The following is a 9,642-nucleotide window of genomic DNA, read 5'->3' on the forward strand; positions in this document are numbered from 1 at the left end:
ACACATTTACTTCACAACGTACGAGACAACACAACTATCAGTATGCTACAACTCTACTCAACTAGAACTCTACTGAACTATACCTCCCAAATCTATCATTGTGCTAGCCTGTGCAGCTTGCTCAAATGTTAACAGCAGTTTTATTTTGTTGTTATGATCATTAACAAACAAATGTGACAACAGCACAAAAATAACATCTTAAAAAGTTTAAAACGAATAATTCGTAACTGAACCGCAGAAAACACTCAAAAAGTGGTGAAAGCTTATTCTCAACTGAATATTTACCAACTTGAATTTAAAGTAATCATGTGATAACATAATATCTGCCTACAAAAAAAAATCGCGAGAAACCCTTCAAAACTTTTTTTTATCGGCAAATTTGCATATGGCTAAATTCCTTAACGTTATGTTTACTTTTGAAAACTCAACTTAAAACAATTAATAAGTGTATACTATAAGCAGCTATAAGCAGCATCTGTGAATCTAATATCGAACGGCAAAAGGGCTGAGCTAAATTTTAGTTTCAACGTAATAAGAATGAACTACTCAACAACTACTGTACAACTACCTAATTGATGTATTCAGTTGATGTCAAACTGCAGCTAGTCACAAAAACTATTATCAAGAAATTACATTAAATGCACACAATGTAAATCGATTAGGTACTATCGAATACTCCACGTTTAGGACTTATTTGAAGCTAAAAACCAAAAAAAATGTGTGCGTGTGCTACGCGTACGTGTACACACGTAAGAAATGAAACTTCTTTTTGACCTTATTTTTTCAGAAAATAATTTACAATATGCAACTTTACAGAAATATATCAAATCACGCGTGATAGGGATAAGAAAAAAAATGTATGCGTGTACTAGAGTACACACGTAAGAAGTGAAACTTCTTTATGACCTTAAAAATGTCACGAGTATGGCGTAACGCAAAAATGTCACGCGTACGGCGTAACGCAAAAATGTCACGCTTACGGCGTAACGCAAAAATGTTACACTAAATTTTTGTCCAACCCCGATAAAGAAGTTTCACTTCAAAAACTTTCAGAAAACCTGGATGGGTTTTTCTTTTCTCTATTCAATTAAACAGACATTATCTGACGACAGTATGTAAACTGTAAAGGCGCTATTAACCTTAAGATTATTTCCAGTTTTTTTTTTTTTAAAGTCTTAATATCTTAACATTTAACGTACCCTAACGTTGATGGGATAGTTCTTAATTTTAAAGCAATCTAATGTACTAAAACCAAATGTAGATTCCAAAGATTTATCTTACGCTAGATGTTTATTTGAACACACGCTAATTATCTGTGACATTGTATTATGAACTGCCTAAATAAGGACCCAATAAATTCTCTGTAAAAATTCAAAACTAAATGCCTCGATTTACCTTTTATTCGATAAAACTAAATCTGCAACATTTCATAAAACTTCATATCGTAAAACTGTATACTGTGAATTGTTCACAACTTTATTTTAAGAAATTACCTCAAATATCACCTTAAATAAAACCTACGAAAAGTTTTTTTTTAAACCTCAAATGCACTAGTTAAGGCATTACTTTTCGTTTTTAATCGAATAGCAATAAGGCTGTCTTTGTGTAGCAATTAATTGCTATTTGTCAAGGGTTATAGCCTAAAAAACTAACGCAGGTAGTTTAAGAAATTAATGCGGGTAGTCAAGAAACTAACGCGGGTAGTTAAGAAACTAATTTGAAAGTAATTCGCATACTGTTTTTGTTCTGATACACGGACAAGTGAATGTTTATTGTTTACGTTCGATTGAAGGATCTGGATGCAGTGTACCAATTAATGTGCTTTCTTTGTTAGTGTTAGCTCACAAAATAACAAACATTAAAGCAATTCGTTACTTAATTTATCTTGATGGCAGTGCTTACGCCACAAAGTATTTTTTAAAATTACGTGAATTACCTACTAATGTAAACCCGTCCCTGAATAAGTGAAATAGGTACTGTTAATTTATCACTGCGTAAATAAGTTGAGTTAAATGTAATGCAATAAGATTAAACTATACACTGGTCTTGTAGGTTACAACTTTTAACAAAATCTGTAATCATTACATTCGGTACAGCCTGTAAATTAGCGCTGTTTTTGTGCAGCATTTTGCCGAGGCTGTGACCATTTTCCTCAATTAATTTTAAAATAAATTTTGTAACTAATGTTTTTGGCAATAAATTTCTTTTTCTTTCGAATAAGTTGCTTGAAGTTACTACATTTTGAAAACCTACTTTCCTTATCTTACTGTACACTCAAAGTGGAATGTTATCTACTGACCGGTTTTGTATGAGATTGAAGGATAGTTGCACGACACGTCGACACGTCGCTCTGGTTCCGGTGATCTCAGGCTCGACGTGTTGATGGTAGTGATGGTAGCGCGACGCCCGGCGTGGTATTGCGGTGCCTGGCGTGGATGTGCAACACCTGGCGTGGTGTCGCGGAGCCCAGCTTGGTGCCGCGGCGCTCAGTATGGATGCGTAATGCACCACATGGCGCAACGCATGACGCTCGACGCATGATGCTCGACGCTCGACGCATGATGCTCGAAGCCGGATGCTCGACGCGATGGCACGGTGCACGACATGACACGGCGCTGCTCTCGATGATACGATGATGCTCGCTTCCGACTTCTTGCTGTTCCCGTTGAAACTGGATCGAAGTGCCACGTGGTTGCGGCGCTTTGACTTTTAATCAGGTTATCGTATATCGTATCGAGGTTATCGTCACGTGTTTTCTCATTTGCTCGATTTGATCCCAATTCTGATGTCGGAGCAAGATGTAGATTGTGAATCTATTTTCAAGCTGTGGGCGTTGCGTTGGGTAATCGAGCAAAGAAACACCTCAAACTCAATCATTTCTTTATTTACCACCGATTCGGAAAGCAGTATCTACAGAGAAGAACCGGCAAGAAACTCTATAGTTGCTCTTTTTAATCATGTCAGTTTTACAATACAGTCATTTTAATACAATCACTTTAAATACAATCACTTTTAATAACCGTTACGTTACACATTTAAATTAAACACTAGCAAAGAAAAGGTTAACAGTTCCTAGTAGTGGAAGATCCGAACTCTTCGATGTTCGAATGTGAAGTGCCGTCCCGAGGGCGAGCCTTCACGGGCTCGACCCGGTACAAGCATGAAGTAAGCCGCCAACTTCACTGTGCTGCCACCTCCCGGAACTCGTGCTTAGAGTCGTTTTACATCCGCGCTATTGACCGTCTCCGACACGGCCATCCTGCGCTGAACACGTCCTCGTGTTTGTGGGTGCTGTAACACAGAAAACATCTCGCACAGTACATGCTCTTCGGCCAATCCTGACAAATTTTTACAATTAAACTCGGATATTTAATTTTTAGGCTTTTAAACCACAAAACTGAAAAAAACTAAATCCTTAAGATCACTTAGTTGTCCGTACGTCTATCAGTCTATCTATCAAGACCTTTGAAATTCATATCGCATACCATCGTCCCGTTAAGCTTTGAAAAGTTATAACAGTCGATCAAAAGATAGTAGTTTTCGACATTCGCAGGGGACACGAGGAATCAATACCTTCAGGATATTTCTTGTGAACACAGAATCATGAAATTTGTACAAGAAACGTCCTATAGCAAAGAATCTCATAATACAAAATTTAAGTTCATATGAAAACAGGTTTTTTTCTTAATTTGAATACCTTAAAATAATTTCCAACTTCAACCCTTTGAAATTAACCATTTTGATTAAAGTAATGAAACATTGAATCCTGATCATTTCGATTAAATTTATGAACTACTAACTACTAAAAGAAAATAACGCTTAAGCAACCAAATACCACTTTCACTGCTATTGTCATCAGCAGATCATTATTAAAGTATCACAAAAAAACTAGAGCATGAATCTTATCCGAGTCCTGTGGCTTTTCACTAAGCCCATCATCACGCACGCATTCCACCGAATGCCAACTCTGGCTTTTCACTAAGCCCAACATCACACACGCATTCCACCGAATACCAACTCTGGCTTTTCACTAAGCCCAACAACACACACGCATTCCTCCGAATGCAAACTCTGGCTTTTCACTAAGCCCAACAACACACACGCATTCCTCCGAATGCAAACTCTGGCTTTTCACTAAGCCCCACAACAAACCTCATGTTTGTTCCACACGCATTCCTCCGAATGCCGAGTCCCACGGACTCCCATATTCCAATGGTCTCTACAAGACCCAACCTCCGCCAGCGTCACCCGCGCACCGCGTATCCACGGTTTACTATAAGCAGCTATCTGTACTCCTAATAGCAGACGCCGGTTTCAAACGGACTACGGTAATACCGCGTATCCACGGTTCACTATAAGCAGCCATAGCTCCTAATAGCAGACACCGATTTCAACGGACTACGGCTACGAAATGACTACTGGCACTCTCTGACCAAACGAACTAAGATTCATCGCTACCACTCAACTCAAACTCAAATTTCAAACACTAACCAACTTCAAGTGGTACTTGGCCCTCAGGCATCCTCAATATATTAACAAGGTGAAGTTACCCGAACATAGTATAAACAAAATCTGTCTTTTCAAAGTGATTATTGGTGTTTACAGGATTCAATAGCTCAACAGTAAAAAAAAGTGAAACCTGAACTGAACTATTACTCATCCAACAGAATCAATATTCTTAATCGTTTTTCATTTTAATAAACTCAAGTTATCTCCTATACAGCCATACCGACAATCATGCGTCCTCGTACGCCATTTCTCACACTACATTACTACGGTAATTCATCTCGGGATACCAAAATAGCTACTATCCTGCCTCGGCCCACACTGACCTTACAGGGTTACCATACTGCCCCAGTCCTCCTGACCGGTCAGAACACATCTACTATCCTGGACTTCATGCCAGATAGAACACCACAATCCTTCGACGAACTACATTACCATCACAATATTATTTCACGCAACACACATTTACTTCACAACGTACGAGACAACACAACCATCAGTATGCTACAACTATACTCCACTACAACTCTACTGAATTATACCTCCCAAGTCTATCATAGTGATAGCCTGTGCAGCTTGCTCAAATTTTAACAGCAGTTTTATTTTGTTGTTATGATCATTGACAAACAAATGTGACAACAGCACAAAAATAACATCTTAAAAAGTTTAAAACGAATAATTCGTAACTGAACCGCAGAAAACACTCAAAGTGGTGAAAGCTTATTCTCAACTGAATATTTACCAACTTGAATTTAAAGTAATCATGTGATAACATATCTGCCTACAAAAAAATCGCGAGAAACCCTTCAAATTTTTTTTTTATCGGCAAATTTGAAAACTCAACTTAAAACAATTATTAAGTGTAGGCTTAAACTCATCTGTGAATCTAATATCGAACGGCAATAGGGCTGAGCTAAATTTTAGTTTCAACGTAATAAGAATGAACTGCTCAACAACTACTGTACAACTACCTAATTGATGTATTCAGTTGATGTCAAACTGCAGCTAGTCACAAAAACTATTATCAAGAAATTACATTAAATGCACACAATGTAAATCGATTAGGTACTATCGAATACTCCACGTTTAGGACTTATTTGAAGCTAAAAACCAAAAAAAATGTGTGCGTGTGCTACGCGTACGTGTACACACGTAAGAAATGAAACTTCTTTTTGACCTTATTTTTTCAAAAAATAATTTACAATATGCAACTTTACAGAAATATATCAAATCACGCGTGATAGGGATAAGAAAAAAAATGTATGCGTGTACTAGAGTACACACGTAAGAAGTGAAACTTCTTTATGACCTTAAAATAATATGGTGTGTTATGACATTGAACTCAAGTGTTTTAAAATCTGATCAGTAGTCGAACGGTTAGGGCCCCAAGCGTACTGGTAGTCGCCTAGTTTGTCTTCTGTGTATAGGTGAAAATGTCTCATCATAGTCAATACCTGGTTTTTGGGTGAAGCCCTTCGCTACCAGACGAGCACGATATCTAACACTGTTATCACTATCAAACTTTCTTTTAAAGACCCATTTACACTGCACTAATGTTTTACCTTGAGGCACTTCACTCACTATTGCCCATGCATCATTCTCTTTGAATGCTTGAAGTTCCTCTTCCATTGCAGAAATCCACTTATCTTTATCGGGACTTTGTAGAGCGTGGTGGATACTGACTGGATCACTTTGATTCTCAGCATTCGACTGCATGCACAGGTTTGAATAACCATAACGCTGTGGTGGTCTCCTCATCCTCTTTGGTTCATCTTTTGGTGGAATCTCAGACACATCCTGCAATATAGGATTATTATTATTAATCTGGTTAATATCCTGTTTAGCTTCTTCATCAGTAAATTCATCCATGTCTTTCTTTTCTTCCTTTATTTCTGAGATTTCCCCCACTGAAACTGATATGGTTTCATTCATGTTACTTTTTAAGTTTTCTTGAATTATGACATCCCTGCTTACTGTCACACATTTCTTAACTGGGTCATAAATCCTATACCCTTTCACATTTTCAGAGTAACCAAAAAGTATATGTGGTTTAGATTTAATATCCCACTTTAATCGTTTTTCCTTTGGAATGTGCACCATGGCCTGGCTCCCGAAAATACGAATGTGACTAAGATTAGGTTTCTTATTAGTCCAAAGTTCAATTGGTGTCAAGTCTTGTAAGCCCGAAGCTGGTGACCTATTTCTAAGGTACACGGCTGTGTTTACCGCTTCAGCCCAGAACTTTTTGTCTAGTTTGGCATCAAACAACATGCAACGAGCCCTTTCTACTAGAGTTCTGTTCATACGTTCACTGATAGCATTCTGTTCTGGAGTATAGATATTAGTTTTCTGATGAAGTATACCAGCTTCTGCCAAGTAACTATCAAACAATGTATTACAAAATTCCAGACCGTTATCAGTCCTAAATATTTTAATCCGCTTATTCTGTTGATTTTCAACTAAAGCTTTAAAATCTTTAAAATATTTAAATGCTTCGTTCTTAGCTTTCAAGAAATAGACAAAAGTCATGCGTGTGTAATCATCAACAAAGATTAAAAAATACCTGCAGCCTCCAATTGAATTCACCTCCATAGGTCCACACACATCTGCATGAATGATGTTAAGTACTTCACTACTTCTGGTACCAACATGGTTAAACGGTAATCGTGACTGCTTCCCTTGGCAACACACAACACACGAACTTTTATCAACAACAGCTTTGTCATTAAAGTCAATGCCCACAACTGCACCATCTTTCATTTTAGTGAGGTCTTTACTGTTCAAGTGGCCCATCCTTCGATGCCACAACTCACTTTTTCCACTGACAGTCGTTGAGAGCCAACAGCTGTGTTTATTTTCTACAATAAGTTTATAGACACCATCGACTAACCTTGCCTCTCCTATCATCTGATTTTTACTGTTGTAGATATAGCAATAATTTTTATTGAAGTCCACTCTGTTTCCATTTTCAATTAATTTACTCACAGATAATAAATTCGTTGCAATACTTGGCACGCATAACACGTCTTTCACTGTGATATTATATCTGCTTTTCGACGTAATCGTAACAATATCAACATCACCCGAGCATAATACAGCCATCACTCCATTGTTAGCCGCTGTAATTTCCTTTATACTCGTGTTTTCTGATGGATTCCGAATATTGTTCACGTTCGAGGTTATATGCACACTTGCGCCTGAATCTAAGTACCAATCATCTTTCTTGAAGTTTTCCCGTAAAAATAATGCAGAAAAACAATTTAAGTTGTTTGTCATCGCACCTTTCACTTGTGTACACTGATTTTTATAGTGCCCAATCTGTTTACAACGATAACACTTGATGACTTTCTTTTTGCTATTGTTAACATTTGACGTATCGCCATCTTTGTTGAACGTGTTTCCAATCTTACTGAATGATTTCGATCTTTGATCGATATGTCGACGCCCTCTAGTGTACAACGCTGTAGTTTCCGCCGAATCATCATTCCCGGACAAATCTAATAACTTGGATTTGACAACATCCGCCGTAATGGCGATCCCTGAATGTTCAATGGCCATGAGCATTGGAAAATATTTTTCAGGCAATCCTGCCAACATTAAACAACCAATCCATTCATCATTCACCACAAATCCCGTTCTAGATAATTTCTGCCCGGTTTCTATTATTTGAGTAATATAACTTGTCATTGAATCCGATGTTTCGAGACGTATTGAAATTAAATTTCTCAATAACATGATTCTTCTCGAAAATCCCGCGTCATCAAACATCTGCTGTAATTTCTGCCATAGTTGTTTAGTAGTCTTAGCATCTTTAATGTGTACATATAACGAAGGATCTATGGTTAGAATCAACTTGGCTTTCGTCATAGCGTCTTCCGTAATGGCGTCGCCGGTTCCCTCAAGCTTGACAAATTTTGATTTTCCTTCAAGTACTAATAGGTTTTCAGCGGCAAACGCCCACTCGCTATAATTTTCTCGGCCTTTTAGTTTCGGCACATTTGCAATAAAGGAATTTGTACTTGAAGCCATATCTGTTGATCACACCACAACGCCGCGCCACGTGCAACAGGGATGAAAATTTTTTTTTTTTACCGTGATATATGACGCAATCACTCTCTAATCACTGATGCTAACTAAAAAACTATAACTTTACAACTTTTGATAACTAATTATATGGATCTGGGCCCATAACCTATTAATAAAATAAAACAACGTGTATATCAGATTGCGAACAAGAGGCAAGTATCTTTAATGAGTAAGAACGAATGAACCGATACATCAATCAATACAATTCATACAGCCACAAAAGTAATTACATTCTTCACTCTCTTACTCACTAGATGACGTAGGTTTCATTTGATGTACACAGATTAAAAAAACAACAAAAATGTCGTTTTATTTGACATTAAAAATTTTTAGCAAAATATTTAGCTTAATTATAAATCCTTTAGCAAAATTTTGGCAAAATTTTAACAGCCATTTAGCAAATTTTATGTTAGTCTTGCTGGCAACACTGGTCTCGGGCACAGAACAGTAAAAACCTCGGAGCAATTAAAACAAATAGAAGTGCTATAGTGTCATAATTATTAACATGAAAACCACTGTCGCCAAACCCACACATTTAAACCGATAGCTAAACACAAGTTTGATGCTAATTTTTGTTTTTAATCAGTGTTGCCAACGTAGGCGATTTTTCGCCATTTATGCTACTCCAGGGACAATTTTTTATACTACATATTAGGTAAATAGGCATACAGCCGGTAATCAGGCCGAATACTCTGAACACAGATAATTATATAAAGTATAGGTAAATCGATGAATTTTGTGACTGCTTGAACCAAAAACGAATCACACTGGCGAATTTTTATATGGATAAATACAATTTGTACACTTAATTAAATGTTTATTTAGTTATCTCATTTCATTTCGTGTTCACAGTTTAGGCATGACTATCATCGTAATTCTTCTTCTTCTTCTTTTTTTTTCAAATGGCAACTCCTGATCCCAGATCATCGTAATTAGAATTCTTTTAATTCACGTCTACCCTCTTCAAGAGTATTTTTTTAAACACGATAATCTCATTTAATTGTTAAATCAAACAAAACTCTATTAATTAAATATGTCGCGCTTAAGTAA

Source organism: Colias eurytheme, chromosome 32 (assembly GCF_061535395.1).
Source record: "Colias eurytheme isolate Ceu_HAF_F1 chromosome 32, ilColEury1 Martin Lab GWU primary, whole genome shotgun sequence".
Taxonomy (NCBI): Eukaryota; Metazoa; Arthropoda; class Insecta; order Lepidoptera; family Pieridae; genus Colias; species Colias eurytheme.